Source organism: Pelophylax lessonae (assembly GCF_965119305.1).
Source record: "Pelophylax lessonae genome assembly, chromosome: 8".
In the NCBI taxonomy this organism is placed as follows: domain Eukaryota; kingdom Metazoa; phylum Chordata; class Amphibia; order Anura; family Ranidae; genus Pelophylax; species Pelophylax lessonae.
In genome coordinates, this window is record NC_138775.1 from 82,083,133 (window position 1) to 82,100,490 (window position 17,358).

At 48.0% G+C, this 17,358-nt stretch overlaps 1 protein-coding gene across 3 annotated transcripts in view; it reads left to right on the forward strand.

Annotated features, from left to right (window-relative positions):
* Positions 1–17,358, forward strand: part of CFAP92 (cilia and flagella associated protein 92 (putative)) — a 194,734-nt gene that overhangs the window by 176,142 nt on the left and 1,234 nt on the right. The window lies entirely within an intron of this gene.

The window sequence follows — 17,358 nt, forward strand, 5'->3', positions numbered from 1 at the left end:
ACCTGGATTCTTCCAGGGACCAAAGTCCCTGGACATATAACTGACCGAGAATTCCTCCCCATCCGGATAGACTGGCATCCATGGTCACTATCGTCCAATATATTGGCAGAAATGACTTTCCCTGGCTGAGCATCGGAGACCGAAGCCACCAGACCAGAGACTCTCTGGTCTGTTTGCTCAATCGGATCTGATTGTCCAGGGATTCCGGATTCCGATTCCATCTGAGAAGAATCTCTTGCTGAAGAATTCGGGTATGGGACTGGGCAAATGGGACTGCTTCGAAGGAAGCCACCATCAACCCCAGAACCCTCATGCAAGTTCGAAGAGAAGACCAGCTGTTGGATAGTAACAACTGGACTGCTAATTGAATCTTCCGGAGTTTCCCTACCGGAAGAAAAACTCTTGTCCTGACTGTGTCTAGAATTAGACCCAGATATTCGAGCCTCTGGGTGGGAACCAGAAATTACTTTTGCTGGTTCACCAGCCACCCGAATTCCTGTAAAGAAATTATAGTAATTTCTATGTTTTGTAGCAAGGTCTGAGGAGACTCTGCATGAAGCAGAAGATCGTCTAGGTAACCAAGAATCGATATGCCTCTTTGGCACAGTAGTGCCAACATTGGGGCCAACACCTTCGTGAAGACCCGAGGAGCCGTGGCGAGACCGAAAGGTAACGCCACAAACTGATAGTGGTTCTCTTCTACGGAAAAGCGTAGAAACCGCTGATGTCCTGCGAAAATGGGAATGTGAAGATATGCGTCCTTGATGTCTATGGACGCTAGGACATCCCCTGGATGCAGGAAGGCTGCTACTGTGCGAATGGACTCCATTCTGAATTTTCTTATGTTGACAAAAGAATTGAGTGCCCTTAAGTCCAGAATTGGATGCACTTTGCCCTCTTTCCTGGGTATTGTAAATAGGTTTGAATAAAACCCCTGAAAACGTTCTGTCCAAGGAACGTGGACTACCACTCCTTGTTGTAGTAAATCCGTGACTGCTTTCCGCAGATCTTCTAAACGATCCGGGGATAGTCGAATATTGGAAGGGAAGAATCGCGCCGGTGGGAGAGATCGAAACTCGATCTTGTACCCTGACCTTATGACTTCGCAAACCCACTTGTCCGGGATTCTGGAAAGCCATGGATCCGGGAACCGGCGAAGACGTCCCCCAACCCCAGTTATGGGTGGGGGCGCACCTTCAGGCTTTGGACGATTTATCTTCAGGTCTGGAGGGGGCGGGCTTTTGCTTGCCCAACCAACGTCCCCTGAAGCCTCCTGAAGGAGCTTTGGAGGACTTAATTTTTTCACCCGCGGGACGAAAAAACCTCTTGTGAGCAGAAAAAGAAGGCCCTCGTTTTTGACGAGTTCCTTTACCTTTAACATTTTGCGGTAAAAAGGTGCTCTTTCCACCCGTGAGATCCTTAATGATCTCATCTAAGTTGGCTCCAAATAGACACTCTCCTAAAAAGGGGATATTAGCCAATGCTTTTTTGGAACCTTGGTCGGCTAACCAACCTTTTAGCCACAGTGTACGCCTGAGAACCACCGCTGAGACAGATGCTCGCGCCAATAATGGAGTGGCGTCTAACGCCGCGTCACACACAAACTGTAACCCCTGTATCATTTGTTCCAACAAATCTGATACCGCCTGAGGGACCTCTTCTAAGTCCCGGCGTAACCACTTGGTCCATTCAGTTACAGCCTGCGAAACCAGACCAATAGCAATTATTGGTCTGAAAGCTGATCCAATCAAGGTAAACATGGTGCGAGACATAGCTTCTATCTTGCGATCCACTGGATCTTTAAAAGACGGAGCGTCTTCTAGAGGAATAACCGTGGCTTTATTCAATCTAGCAATTGGTGAATCCACCACAGGTGGTTCTGTCCATTTCTTAATGAGGGTTTCCTCAAACGGATAACGCCTGTTAATGCGTTTAGAAATAGTAGAAGTGCGTTTTGGCAGACTCCATTCTTCTTTGATTGGATTGCCAAAACATTTGGGCAATGGAAAAACCTTCGCCACTTTGATGCGTTTTTTAGTCCCAAAAGGGATTTCAGTTTCAGCTATTTCCGACGGAATACCCTGTAATCTTAAGGTTTCTTGAACAGATACAATGAGTGCGTTTACCAACGCTTCCTCTTTGGCTATGGCTGATGCCGAAACATCCTCCTCACTGTCTGAAGAGACAGTACACGAGACACCAATCCCAGATGAAGTACCTGCAACTGCAGAAATAGGCTCAGAGTCTGAATCCGAGGTTTCAGATAATAAGGGGTTAGTCGGGGGTCGCTTTCTTGCGCCCTGTCCCTGACAAGCCACTTCCACCCGGGACACAAAAGTTTCCATAATAGCTGACAATGATTCAATCGTCAGTGGGGTGCTGGAGGATCCTGCAGACCCCTCGAGGGGATTCGGAGGAGATACATGAGTGGCAGGGTCCATGTTAATTCAGGACACCTTTGTCAGAAAAAACAAAAAACTTTTTTTTTTTTATGTGTCTCCCCCTAGCGCAATAGCGCCCCTCAGAGTACCTGCTTCTCGATCCCCACAGAGAGAGCGAGAGGGACCCCCAAGGCTCACCAACCGATGCAGTGAAGTTTCCCACCAACTGCAGTCAGCGTCTGTCTTTTACAGACTGGAAGGAGCTGTTGCTTTTTCCCGGGTAGAAGGACGTGGCTCCGCCCCCTGTGTACGCCTTCCGGCGTTCCCAGCTCTCCACGAGGTAGCTGGGCTCATGAAACATGGCCGCCCCCATACAGGAGACATTAGACTCCAAAAACATGGCGGCCGGCGTGACCTGAGGACATACATGCACCTGGTCTACGGCAAAATGGCGGCGGACCGCCGAAATCGTTTTTCCCAGCACATCCACCTGCATCTCTGCTAAGTGGCGATTTATTGATCTACAGGAGATACACTACAAATAAGGTAGGATTATACCTCCTATGTCTGCTGTAATGCTACAGTCTGCTGGGTAGAGTGTTAGCTCTCAAACCAAGTCCACTTCCCACAAACACATACTGTATTTACCAGGGGGACTTTTAGTGTCAGATATATACTGACCATGTATGGAGGGGCCCATAATTCATACTGCCTCATAACGAGGAAAGAAAAAAGGGAACGTTTACTCACCATACCGAACCGACAGGCACCCTCTCTTCACAATACCCTCTCCACCGGGGTAGGGGGTTGTGGACCACTCCGGACACCTCGACTCTCTGGTTCCTGGCGTCCAAGCGAGACTTTTAACTCGCAAGGTCAGTCCCTCCACTGGGACTCCGTCGCGGCCGACCCAGCGCGGAGCTCTGGTCTGCACGCGCTCGTAGGCAGAAACCGGGGTGACCACTGGATCTCAACACCCAGCCCGTCGCCCGGCCCCGCATACTTACTTGAATGTGTCGCGGCCGACCAAGCGCAATGCAATGGTCTGCGCGCGCTCGTAGGCCGGCTGGGGTGACCACTAGTGTCGCCCAGTCCGGCGTATTTGCTTGAAGATCTCACAGGAAAAAAATACTGGAGAAAAACTGCCTAAAAAATCTTTTTTTTTTTTTAAAGAAAAAATCTTGCCAGGACCAAAAGATCCCAGCAAGGAACTTAGGTCCTTACTCCTGACTAGACAGAAAAAAACTGATTCCCTGTAGCAGAGAGAGGGAGGATATACCCTCAGGGACTGCCCCTAAGGTGGAGCCAGAACGTTTTGTCTTTCTGCCTAGTCCTACTCCTGCGGAGACAACATAACCCAGCTCTTGAGAATCAAGAAGACTACGTCTGTCAATGAGCGATAGAGAAATTCAGATTAACTAAACATCGAACTTAAGGCTGTAATGTAACAAAATAGGTAAAAAGTCAATGGGGGGGGGGGGGGGAGACATTTGCAAGGCACTGTATGTCAAGGAACTAGTATTTCTAGCTCACTTTGACTCAGTGTCAGATGTTAATACCTAGATGTCCAGTGTCAGTATTTGTCTCTTAATTTGCCAACCTAAATTCTGTTTTTGTATGAGGCTTACATTTGATTGTACAGGTTGGTAAACACATGTGAATGTGTTTCACCTGTGTACTATCTTCTTAAAGAAGAACATTTCCTTAAAGGTGAGTAATAAGTAATACAGAAGCAGCTGTCAGTTCCATTTAGAAATAAAATAATGTGTTTATCAAATCATAGATGACGTGGGGATTGGGATGTACACAAAGATTGGTTGCATATTGCTGTTTGAGACCTTGAGCCATCAGTCTCATAACTAGTGCACAGTAAAGGGGAATGTAGGTTAAAGTGATAAAGTCTCTGGGGTTTTTTTTTGGTTTAAAAATAACAAACATGTTATACTTACCTGCTCTGTGCAGTGGTTTTGCACAGAGCAGACCCGATTCTCTTCTTCTGGGGTCCCTTGCAAGCAGCTTGCTAATGGGGCACCTGAGGCGAGCTGCTGCCCTGTGTGTCCATTCAGGGGGTATACTCCCACTCTCTGCTATAGGTATTCAGTTTTGTAACAAGGAGTGTCAGAAGAAAAAAAAAACCCAACTCCAAAGAGGGGCCATTGTCCATCAATGAACATCAGAGAAATGGATTTTAAGGTAAGTCAAAAATCTCATTTTCTCTTTTGGTCATTGACGGACACAGCTCCTCCTCTTCATGACCATTGGGACATCCCAAAGCAGTGTCAAACCTGAGGGGTGGGAACAGCAGAAAAAACTCCCCCCAAGGCTAAACATGGTAACTTGGAGCCCAACTATCAACAATTGGAACTCCCCTGAAAAAATATAAAACATCCTTAAAGAGGACAAGTCCTCTAAACAGCAACCTGCAAAACCTTGCGGCCAAAAGAAGCATCTGCAGATGTCAACACATCCACTTTATAAAACTTTGTGAACGTGTGTACAGACGCCCCGGTTGCCGCCTTGCAAACCTGCATCACTGACGCCTGATGATGGTGCCCGAGTAAAGTGCGCCTTAACAGGGAAAGGAGGAACCTGACCCTTAATGGCATAAGCCTGAACCACAGTCTGTCTGATCCATCTGGAAATTGCAGCAGAAGCAGCCAGCCCCTTGCGAGGTCCATCCATGAGGACAAATAGTGAGTGTGACTTTCTAAAAGACCCTGTAGCTGCCAGGTACACACTTATTGCCCGACAACATCCAAGGTATACAAAGCACTTTTCTTAGGATGCTTAGGCTTTCATTTAAATAAAAAATCAGAAGGAACGACGGACATAGACGAAGAACACCTTTTATCCTTGTAAACTACCAGGTAAGGTGAACGACAAGATAGCGCCGCCAGCTCCGACACCCTGCGCTCAGAATTGATAGCCACCAAAAAGTCAACCTTCTGGGATAACGTAAGCAGGGGAACCTCTCGAATATTTTCAAAGGGAGGACCAACAACACCAAATTGAGGTCCCACGGTGGCAACGGAGACCGCACAGGAGGAACCAAGTGTCTCACTCCCTGGATAAAGGTACACATCAAGGAGTGTGTGGCCAATGGACATTGAAAGAAAACCACCAAAGCCGAGACCTGGCACTTGATGGTACTCAAGGCCAGGCACTGCTCAACCCCTGGTTGGAGGAAAGCCAAGATCAGAGTCACTGAAAAGGAGTTAGAGTGAACCCTGAGGGATTCACACCACGCAATGTATGACTTCCAAGTACGATGGTAAATCTTCCTTGAAGTAGATTTTTTAGCTTTTAACAGCATAGGAATCACAGGTTCAGACAACCCTCTATCCTTCAACGCCTGGCTTTCAACAGCCAAGCCGTCACAGGCAGCGACTGTAAAGCAGGATGGAAGATTGGCCCTTGGGACAGCAGATCTTTCCTGAGAGGCAGTCTCAAAAGGAGCATCGGCGACCGATCGTACCAGATTGGCGTACCAAGACCCTCGAGGCCAGTCTGGAGCCACTAGGATGACTGGAATCCCTTCTGCCTCGATCCTGCACAGGAGGTCTCGGCAGAAGCTTGAGAGGAGGAAAGGCGTAAATCAGCCAATACTGACTCCAAGGAGCCACTTATGCATCTGGCGTCAGCTAGAGGATCCCGAGACTGTGCCACAAACCTCTGCACTTTCCTGTTGAGGTGAGAGGCTAACAGATCCACCTCCTGAGTACCCCACTGGAAACCCCTCCGAATGAAGTGACCATTCCCCTTGTTCTAACGCCTGTAGACTGAGGTAATCCGCCTGCCAATTTTCCACCCCTGGAATGTTTACAGCAGAGAGGGCTGGAACGATTTGTTCTTCCCACCTTAGAATGCTACTACCCGAGCCGCCAGGTCACTTCTTGTTCCCCTTTGGTGATTGACGTAGGCCACGGTCGTGGCATTGTCTGATTGAATCTGTACCGGACACCCTTGGAGACGACTTGTCCAATGATCCAGACAAAGTCTGATTGCTGGGAGCTCCAGTACATTGATCGGTAGCCTGGACTCTTCCAGCGTCCAGACCCCCTGAGCACACTATGTGCCGAGGACGCCTCCCCACCCGGACAGGCTGGCGTCTGTAGTGATGACTGTCCAGTACAGGAGAAGAAATTATTTTCCCACTTGTCCTGGATCAAGGAGGTCCACAGATCCGGAAACCAGCAAAGATGTCCCTCCCCCACTCCAGATACGGGTCTTGTCTGCAGGTCTGGCAAAACCGGCTAGGGGCTTGCTGGACCAAGACCTCTTAGAACCCCCAGCCGAGGCCCTGAAGGGCTTAGATCCCTTGTCTTGAAACCCTGAGGGATGAAAAGGCAGTTTTTGAGCCGAAAAGACAGGCCCCTGCCTGTGACGGGACTCCTTACTCTTGGAACCCTGAGGAAGAAGAGTACTCTTTCCCCCTGTGAGGCCGTCATCCAAGGAAGCCCCAAACAGGCCATCCCCCACAAATGAAAGGTCAGATAAGGCCTTCTTAGAAGCCTGGTCCGCAGACCAGCATTTTAGCCAGATAATACGCCACAGGACCACCGACAGTCTGGAAATCAAGGGAGCGGCGTCAACTGTAGCCCTTTGACCAACTGATCCACCAGCTCCGCAAAGGCAGGGGGTAGCTGTTCACCCTCCAGATCCCGGCGTATAAGTTTTGCCCATTCTGTCATAGCTTGCGATACCAGGGTAATAGTAAAAAGCAGTCTACGTCCCGAACCAGCCACAGTGAACATATGGCGGGTCAAGGCCTCCGACCTCCTATCAGCCAGATCTGTGAAGACCAGGCACTCTCCAACCGTTAATACGGTGACTATATTCAACCTGGAAACCAGGGAGTCCACTACCAGAGGAACTGTCCATTTTTAAAGATGGGAATCCTTATAGGGGTACCACATTGAAAAACGCTTAGGGATTACAATGATGAATTTCGGGCACCCCCACTGTTTTGAGACAATATTGTCAAAGAAGGCAGGAAAGGGGAACACCTTTGCCGCTTTTGAGGACCGCCAAAGGTTACCTGCGCCCTCCAATGCTGCGTTAGTTGCATCCTCCATCTTTAAGATTTCCTGCATTGATTCAATCAGTGCATCCACTAGTGCCTTTTCATGTGCGGCTAGAGAGGCAGAGGAATCATCCTCACTATCCTAACACGTGAGGTGCATGGATGCAGATTCTGAAAGGTAACTCGGATCTGCGGCGGCCGAATCAGATTCTGGATCTGATGAGCCAGAGGAAACAGGGGTAAAGGTGGTGGACACTCCTTGCTAGCCTGTTTGCCCAGGACCAAATCTACCTTGGATTCCAGGACCGCTTTCAGTGCATTCAGTTGTTGGGACCCGGAGGACCTAACAGCTGCTGAGAGGGGATCAGGTGCTGAAATATGCTCCATGGACTCCTTGAGTGCTGTGGCACCCCAAGGCCCAGCACAGAGCACTACCGCTGCAATAGTAGAGAGGGGGAGAGAAAACCCCACAAAAGGACTCACCACCACCTGACTAACTGCACACCATGCAGCAATCAGAAGAGGAACATCCAGGGATCAGCACTAGAGGCAGAGGAGAGGCTCTCACTGCTAAATCACCGCTCATCCAGCTCCAAAAAACATGGCCGCTGCTACTGTATTTTCAATTGGAAACTTCAAGAAAATGGCTGCCGATGCTTCACAAACATGGCCGATCTGTAGCTTGAAAAGCTACAAGAAAATGGCGGCTCATGGGGGGAACCCAGCAGCACAAAAAAAAAAAACAATCCCAACTAGAATGGGGGCCCCGGCAAGCGCCCCCACCAGGCTCATTCCCCTCCCTAGGAATGATCGCTTGGTCAACGGCGGCACGCTCCCCACCCAATCACCAGTGCAACACCCCAGGGGTAGGGGGGGCAGCTACTAACCACACCAGGAACAGGGTGGGCACCGCTCCGGACAGACCACCGCTCCATCATAATGTGGGTGCTGTCGGCCAGGAGGAAATGCTGTGACTCAGGCTGAAGCCAATTTGTATGCGCCCTCGCAGACATTTAACTTGCAGGCCAGGGCTATGTCATGACGGACCTAGCAGGGAGCTGCGGTCTGCACGTCCTCACTGGTCGGACTGGGGGGACCCTAAGGATCTAGATTATCCAGTTTGTCGCCCAGTCTGACACTTGATTGTAGATCACACAGGAACAAAATAATAAAAAGAGGGGAAAAAAAAATTGACAGGACCAGAGATCCCAGCAAGGGACTAGGTTCTTACTCTTAGAAAAAAACAGAATACCTTAAGCAGAGAGTGGGAGTATACCCCCTGGGACTGCCCATAGGCATGGTCAAGTTTTTATCTACCTAGCGTCCTACTCCTGTAGGAGGCAGTATAACCCATATAGTCATGAAGATGAGGAGCTGTGTCTGTTGATGAATGAAAGAGAAAAGGGGGTTACCAAGGAAATTCACTCACTATTTTTTTCTTTCCTCTACCCATATCTCTCTGCATTGTCTTAAAAAAAAAAATGTATGTCCAGCAAATCCAGTGTTGTCTGGTGTGATCCAAAGCTGCAAGCTACAGTGGGGATCGAAGGTTTGGGCACCCCAGGTAAAAATTTGTATTAATGTGCATAAAGAAGCCAAGGAAAGATGGGAAAATCTCCAAAAGGCATCAAAATACAGATTAGACATCCTTATATGTCAACAAAAGTTAGATTTTATTTCCATCATCAAACCTTTCAAAATTACAGAAAACAAAAAAATGGCGTCTGCAAAAGTTTGGGCACGCTGCAGAATTTATAGAATGCACTACCCCCTTTGCAAGGCTGAGACCTGCCAGTGTCATGGATTGTTCTCAATCATCGTCTGGGAAGACCAGGTGATGTCAATCTCAAAGGTTTTAAATGCCCAGACTCATCTGACCTTGCCCCAACAGTCAGCACCATGGGATCTTCTAAGCCAGTGGTTCTCAATTCCGGTCCTCGGGACCCACTAACAGGCCAGATTTTAAGTATTACCTTGGGGGATGCAGACTACAATACTGCAATCACTGAGCAGCAAATTAGATCACCTGTGATGTAATTTAGTTATCTTGCAAACCTGGCCTGTTGGTGGGTCCCGAGGACCGGAGTTGGGAACCACTGTTCTAAGCATTTGTCTAGAAAACTGAAACTGAAAATAGTGGACGCTCACAAAGCTGGAGAAGGCTATAAGAAGATAGCAAAGCGTTTTCAGTTGTCAATATCCTCTGTTCGGAATGTAATTAAGAAATGACTGTCATCAGGAACAGTGGAAGTTAAAGCAAGATCTGGAAGACCAAGAAAAATATCAGACAGAACAGCTCGCAGGATTGTGAGAAAAACAATTCAAAACCCACGTTTGACTGCATGATCCCTCCAGAAAGATCTGGCAGACACTGGAGTTGTGGTACAATATTCCACTATAAAGAGATGCTTGTACAAATATGGTCTTCATGGAAGAGTCATCAGAAGAAAACCTCTTCTATGTCCTCACCACAAAAATCAGCGTTTGAACTTTGCAAATGAACATATAGACAAGCTTGATGCATTTTGGAAACAAGTTCTGTGGACCGATGAGGTTAAAATTGAACTTTTTGGCCGGAATGAGCAAAGGTACGTTTGGAGAAGAAGGGGCACAGAATTTAATGAAAAGAACCTCTGTCCAACTGTTAAGCATGGGGGTGGATCAATCATGCTTTGGGGTTGTATTGCAGCCAGTGGCACAGGGAACAACTCACGAGTAGAAGGAAAAATGGATTCAATAAAATTTCAGCAAATTTTGGATGGTAACTTGATGCCATCTGTGAAAAAGCTGAAGTTAAAGAGAGGATGGCTTCTACAAATGGATAATGATCCTAAACACACCTCGAAATCCACGGGGGATTACATCAAGAGGCGTAAACTGAAGGTTTTGTCATGGCCTTCCCAATCTCCTGACCTCAAAATAATTGAAAATCTATGGATAGACCTTAAAAGAGCAGTGCGTGACAGACAGCCCAGAAATCTCAAAGAACTGGAAGACTTTTGTAAGGAAGAATGGGCAAAGATACCTCAAACAAGAATTGAAAGACTCTTGGCTGGCTACAAAAAGCGTTTACAAGCTGTGATACTTGCCAAAGGGGGCAGTACAAGATATTAACTCTGCAGGGTGCCCAAACTTTTGCAGACGCCATTTTTTTCTGTTATTTTGAAAGTGTAAATGATGGAAATAAAATCTAACTTTTGTTGACATATTATAAGAATGTCTAATCTGTAATTTGATGCCTTTTGGAGATTTTTCCATCTTTCCTTGGCTTCTTTATGCACATTAATACAAATTTTTATTAGGATGCCCAAACTTTCGGTCCCCACTGTAGGTCCCAAGTTGCCATCTTTCTGTCTTACATCATCCATTCATCGTAATGCATGCATTTTCAGCCTCTATTTGGGAGGTTGAAGCTCTGGCAAGCTTAAAGTGGTTATCCAAAAGCAAAAATGTATTATATTAAAGATTACCATTTCTTAGCTTTGATTTACTGCATTAGCCTTCTTATTTAGACGGTTTGTTTGGTGATTTGGCCAGTAAGTCTGTTGTTTTTCAAAAGAACAAACTCTCCAGCAGAATGTGTCATTTGAAGTGATGAGACAATACATGTAACACAGGAGGGGCGCTTACATTTATCCACTTTTATGTAAAAGCTTTTTCCCAAAAGGAAAATTAATGTTTGCAGTAATTGGTTATAAAGTGTAAGCTGACGGTTGGCTTCAATTTGTTGGTTTATCTAAATCTACTAGTACATCTCACACTCCCCTCCTACCAGATTGATAATGCTGCTGTCCAAAGGTGCCCCTTAATGCAGCCACCACAGCTAATGATTGGCAGGCTGCAATATATTACATTTTTCATTTTCGGTTTAATACCACTTTTCGTCTTACCTCTGGGTGATGGGTGCCCCATTTTCACTGTGTGCGGATTCAGGATTTGGATGTCAAATTGTTTTCAACTCTGTGTATGTATATGTATATATATATATATATATATATATATATCCTGACAGTCTCCATGGCAGCCTACGTGTGGGTTAACCCTGCCTCCTCTCCAATGGTATAGGGCCCCCCCCCTCCCATAAATTTCAGCTTGTAGGTACAGCCAGTGTTCCTTTTTTGTCCTCCTCCAAGGACCCTAATGGATTACCTCTATGAAGGATAGCCAGCTTACCTCAGGATTTGAGCAGCGGTGTCTGTGTGCCCAGGGCCCAGCCATGGGCGGGTAAGTGGCACTTTAAAAATCCCCTCTGGCTCTGTGCAGTGCTCCATTTGGCCGGCGACATCCTGGCAGGGTCTGAAAATGGACGCTTTGCTCTCCATGGCAGTATGTTTGTTTATTATATGTGCCTGTATCTTCTTACTTCCCTGGTGCTAGTGGTCCAATAGCTGCTGGAACGCAAACTGCTGGTTCCTGGCTCGCGCAGTTTGCCGCGATCGGGATCGCGGCCAGGTCACTGCTGACGTCATCCTGGCGTGAAATTTAAACAGCTGTCAACCCCAGTACTATTGGTAAGTACTGTGGGCGTAGCGACAGCTTCCCTGTGCCTCTACCTTGAGTGATCCAGGTATGTGGGGATTGGTCTGCCGGGTCCTGCATGATGCTGGCGGTGTGGAGGGGGGGGACGCTACATGGCTCAGTGCTGCTTGTTCCTGACCCCTTGTATTCTCCCTTGTCAGTTGTGGTTTTGCCTGAAGCATGGATCCTGCGTCACCGCCCTCCTGTGGCCAGCCCTCTCACAACAGGTGGGTGCTGGTACATTCGGGGGGGGGGGGGGGGGGGTGGTGCTGGCTCATAATTCATGGCTAAATCCTGTGTCTCCCTGGATTTCTCTTTCTCCCCAGCTCATCAAGAAAGAGACCCTGTCAGGCCACGAAGAGACTCATCTTCCAGGTCCAGATGCCCTGAGTCTCCGACAGGGAGTAGGCTTCAGAGGAGATGCTCAAGTTCCTCCTCCAGACACCGCCACAGTAGCCATGCGTCCTAAAGAGGCTGTTGGGGTAGTGGGGCACATATCCCGGAGGACAAGTCCCTTTGTGAGCCCTGTTTTGTTTGCACAGCCAGTGAGAGGGAGACTGAAGACCAGAGGTTGGAGTCCCTGGTAAAGCTGGTAGTTCAACAGTCCCTGAATGAATGGGGCACTAGTCACGCACATGGTCCTTCTACAACCAGCTCTCCCGATGAAGCCCCTGAAGATCAAGGCCCCTCTCAGCTGAGCTTTGCCTCCGGAAGGTCTTCAGAAAGTGACTCAGAAGAGGAGGGTGTAGTTGGGGGCTTTGATTTTGTTCTTGTTTCACCTCTTATCAGAGCGAGCAAAGAAGCGCTGAAATGGGAAGATCCTGTAACCCCGCAGACGAAACAGCGGAAGTTTTTCAAACATTTGGGAAAAAAGCATTTGAACTTCCCACTCCTTATGGAGTTAAAGGATGTAATAACGGATGAATGGAGCAAAGGGAACAGCAAATACTCTCTATCTTCTAAACTGGCAAAGCTTTACCCTTTTAAGTCGGAGGACGTTAGTCATTTGGAGTCGGCTCCTCTGGTTGATACTGCAGTCACCAGACTGGCGAAGCATGTTACTCTGCAGTTTCCTTCAAAGATCCCCTAGCTAGAAAGAATGATCTATATTTGAAGTGATTTTATATTACGGCTGGTGTGGCCTGCAAACCTGTTTTGGCGCTGGCAGCCATCTCCAAGGCCATGGAAACCTGGGTTTCTGACGTGGAGATAAAGCTAGGCTATATCTCAGATGAAGCAGTTGAAAGCTCCCCCATTCAAGAGCTTAAGCTGGCTTCAATCTTTCTTGGAGAAGCTTCTATTGATGTCCTCTGTCTCCTGTCCAGGACAATGCTATCCTCTGTTACAGCTAAACGGGCCCTGTGGTTGCGCACCTGGCTGGCTGATCCAGCCTCCAAGCAAGCCTGGTGCAAAATCCCCTTTGAAGGCTCTTCCTTCTTTGGGCACAAATTGGATAACGCCATAACACGCGCTACTGGGGGAAAATCAGGTTCTCTCCCTCAGGATAGGCGCCTTTTTGGTCAAAAGAAGTCGCAACCGAGAAAACAATATTCAGAGCGCTCAAGAGATGCCCGCTCTTACAGACCCGGTCGAGATTTTAGGAGGAATTGGAAAGGAGGTCAGGCATCTTCCCATAGAACAGCCAGAAATTCAGCTCCTTCTGGGCAGGAAGCCTCAGTCTTTTTGAGATTGGGCCCGTTCAGACCTGCCAGGTGGGGGTGCGTCTGCTCCACTTTCAGCATGTCTGGGCGGCCTCAATCTCAGACTTCTGGATCATCAAGACAGTGTCCACAGGCCACATGTGGATTTTCTCAGCAGATCCTGTTCCCAGGTTTATACCCACCCGCTTGCCTTGTCAGGGCGAGAAAAGAGAAGTTTTGCTCGACTGTAAGCACTTTGGTGGCCTGCGACGCAGTAGTTCCGGTGCCCGATCGAGAAAGGATTCAGGGCATATATTCACCCCTCTTTCTGGTACAGAAGAAGAATGGATCCTGAAGGCCCTTCATAGACCTCACCTATCTTAACAAGTTCATAAAGAACGAGAGGTTCAAGATGGAGACTTTATCTACCATCCAGAAGGCGGTGCTCCCAGGCGATTGGCTAGCATCAATAGATCTCAAAGACGCATACTTCCATGTGCCTGTGGCAGTGAAGTTCCACTAATATCTTCACTTTGCAATCGAGCATCGGCACTTTCAATTCACCTGCCTCCCTTTTGGTCTGTCTACATCTCCAAGGGTGTTTTCCAAGATCCTCCTGGCTGCAGTAGCTCTAATCAGGACAAAAGGCGTACGTCTACATCACTACCTCGACAAACTTCTCCTGTTGTCCCAAGACAAAGACCAACTTTTGACCCACAGGGATCAGGTCATTGCAACTCTCACGGAGTTCGGCTGGTTTTTGAATCTACAGAAAAGCCACCTAGAACCTACTCAACACCTAGTCTAGGGGGCGCAATTCAACACCGTCCGAGGTACAATTTCCTTACCTCTGGAAAAAATTCCGGTAGTACGAGAGAGGATTATTCCAGCTCTCTCCTCCTCCTTCCTGAGAGGCACTATGGTCTCAACAACTCCTATGTCAAGTGGGCGTTATGGCGGATGCAGCCTTTTCAAAGAGGCTTTCATCTTCAGTGGAATCCGGAGGAGCACGAGCAGCGTATCTATATTTCCCACAACATGAGAAACAGCCTTCTATGGTGGCTTCAACGCAAGAACCTGCTCAACTGCCATTTTTTAGTTCCCGCTTCCTGGACCATCATTACAACAGACGCCAGCAACTCTGGTTGGGGAGCCCATTGCATGGCAGAAGTGACTCAAGGGAAGTGGTCTCCACAAACTCACACCCCCTGTCTCCAATATCCTGGAGCTCCGTGCAGCCTTTCTGGCTCTTTAAGCTTTCCGTCATCTAGTAGAGGGGAAATCCGTACTTCTCAGAATGGACAACACCACGGTGGTGGCCTACCTGAAGAGACCAGGTGGAACCCGGAGTCTCTCCCTTCTGCAAGAGTTAGATCCACTCATGACATGGGCACAGGTCCATCTGACCAACATCTCAGCAGTCTACATTCCCAGACCACAGAATGTCCAGGCAGACTTTCTCTCCAGAGTCCAGTTGAATCACAACGAGTAGTCTCTCCACACACACACGAATTCAAATGGATTCTGTCACTGGGGGGGTTTCGTCCGAAGTAGACCCGTTTGCGTCTCCTTGCAACCACAAATTGGAGAAGTACTTCACACGCAGCAGGTGTCACCAAGCCTGCAGGATAGATGCTCTGACTGACAAATAGGAATTCAGCAGAGCATATGCCTTTCCTCCGATTCCCATCATCCTCAAGTTTCTGCAAAGACTCCAAGCAGAAGATGTGGACATCGTCATAGTGGCCGAACAGGCCATGGTTCCCACTTCTCCTGCAGCTCAGCTATCAGAGCCCGATTCCCCTTCCTCTCAGACCGAACCTTCTCTCGCAGGGAACTACACTACACCCCTGCCCTGGCTGACAGTCTGGTTCTTGAGAGGGAGCAGTTGGAATCCCTTGGATACCCCTCCTGGGGTCATCCCCACCTTGATGAATTCTAGAAGACCAAGCACGAATAAGGTTCACTGCAGAGTCTGGGCCAGATTCTTAGAATTCACATACCCGGAGGGAAATTCATCCTCAAAGTTTGGAGTACAGGAAGTACTAAAGTTTCTTCAAGCAGGTTTAGATAAATCTCTCTCAGTACGCACTCTCAGGGTCCAAATATCTGCCTTGTCTGTTTTCTCTGGTGTTCCTTGGGCCAAACATTCACTTGTCCAACAATTTTTCAAAGGAGCGGTCAGACTCAGGACTCAGAGGAAACCAAGATTTCCAAAATGGGACCTTCCTCTCTCGTTCTTAATGTTTTGTCAAGAACTGGTCCGATAAACTCCATCTTACCATTAAAACAGTCTTCTTGGTGGCAATCACTTCAGCCAAAAGAGTCTCTGAGATCAGTTACCTTGGTCACAAAGAACCATTCCTTGCGGGGGGCTCAATTCCAATCCGAAGTGACATCAATCTTTCATGAAAACCAAGAGATTGTTCTTCCTACCTTTCGGTCCTCTGATTCTGAACCTTATCCCCTGGATGTGGGTAAAACTTTAAGGGACTACCTTCAGGCAATCAGACAACTTTTTCATCCTCTTTTCAGGCAGGAACAGAGGGAAGCGGGCCTTGTCGAGGTCTATTGCAGCCTGGATTGTGGCAGCTATACAACAGGCATACAGTGCAGAGGGTTTGGCTCCTCTAGAGGCGGTGACAGACCACACAACGAGAAGCATCTCGATGTCCTGGATGGCTTCACATCACGTGGCTCCAGAAGTAGTCTGTAGAGCAGCTTCCTTGTCTTCTGTCAATACCTTTATGACCCATTACTGTGTGGAGCCAGCCTCCTTGTCTTCAGTTAATTTTGGCCTGACTGTCTTGTCTGCTAATAATTTTAATAAAAATGTTCTTTGTTTAAAGCATTCCCACCCATGTGGCTTGGGCTAGTTATTTCCCACACGTAGGCTGCCATGGAGACTATCAGGAAAATGGAAAATTCCTATCAGATACTTACCGTAATTTTCCTTTCCCGATGGTCTCCAAGGCAGCCGGAGTTCCCAACATCTGGTCTTGGATTCAGCTAAGATATAGAACACTGGCTGTACCTACAAGCTGAAATTTATGGGAGGGGGGGGGGGGTCCAATACCATTGGAGAGGAGGCAGGGTTAACCCACACGTAGGCTGCCATGGAGACCATCAGGAAAGGAAAATTACGGTAAGTATCTGATAGGAATTTTCCGTTATATATATATTTATACTGATGGCACCTTAATGAACTGATTTAATAGAATCAAGTCTCAAATAAAAATGTCCATAAGATTATTTGGTAGGTGCTGCATATTCTTTGTGCCAAAAAAAATATTTATATATACTATGAAGTCTTGCAAAATTAAGACTGTATGCTGTAGATCCGGCTAGTGTTTGACCATTCTGATGCAGCCCACATAAAAAAAAAAAATCCGGATTCCCCCATCCACACATTCAGGGGAATCCTCCCACTATGCTATTGTGTTCTGAGAGCAGGGAACCTTCCCGCCATCAGAATTCAATAATCAATGCTGCCAGCTATAGCTAGGGGCACTTATCGATTAGGGAAAACCTCACTGGGTGGCTGTACAGAAGTTAACCACTTGCCGACTGCCTAACGCCGATCTACGTCGGCAGTCAGCCCCTCACAGGCAAAGTGACGTAGGGCTACGTCACTAGCTTGTGAGGGTCTAGGGAGCGAGCGCGCGCCCCCGGAGGCGCGCTCCCGCGTGGTCACGGACCCCCCCGCGCGTGTGACCAGCGGACCCGATGTCCGCCGGTCACTCGGCGATCGGCGGGGGAGAGGGAGAATGTCAGGCAGCTTGTGTAAACAAGCTGC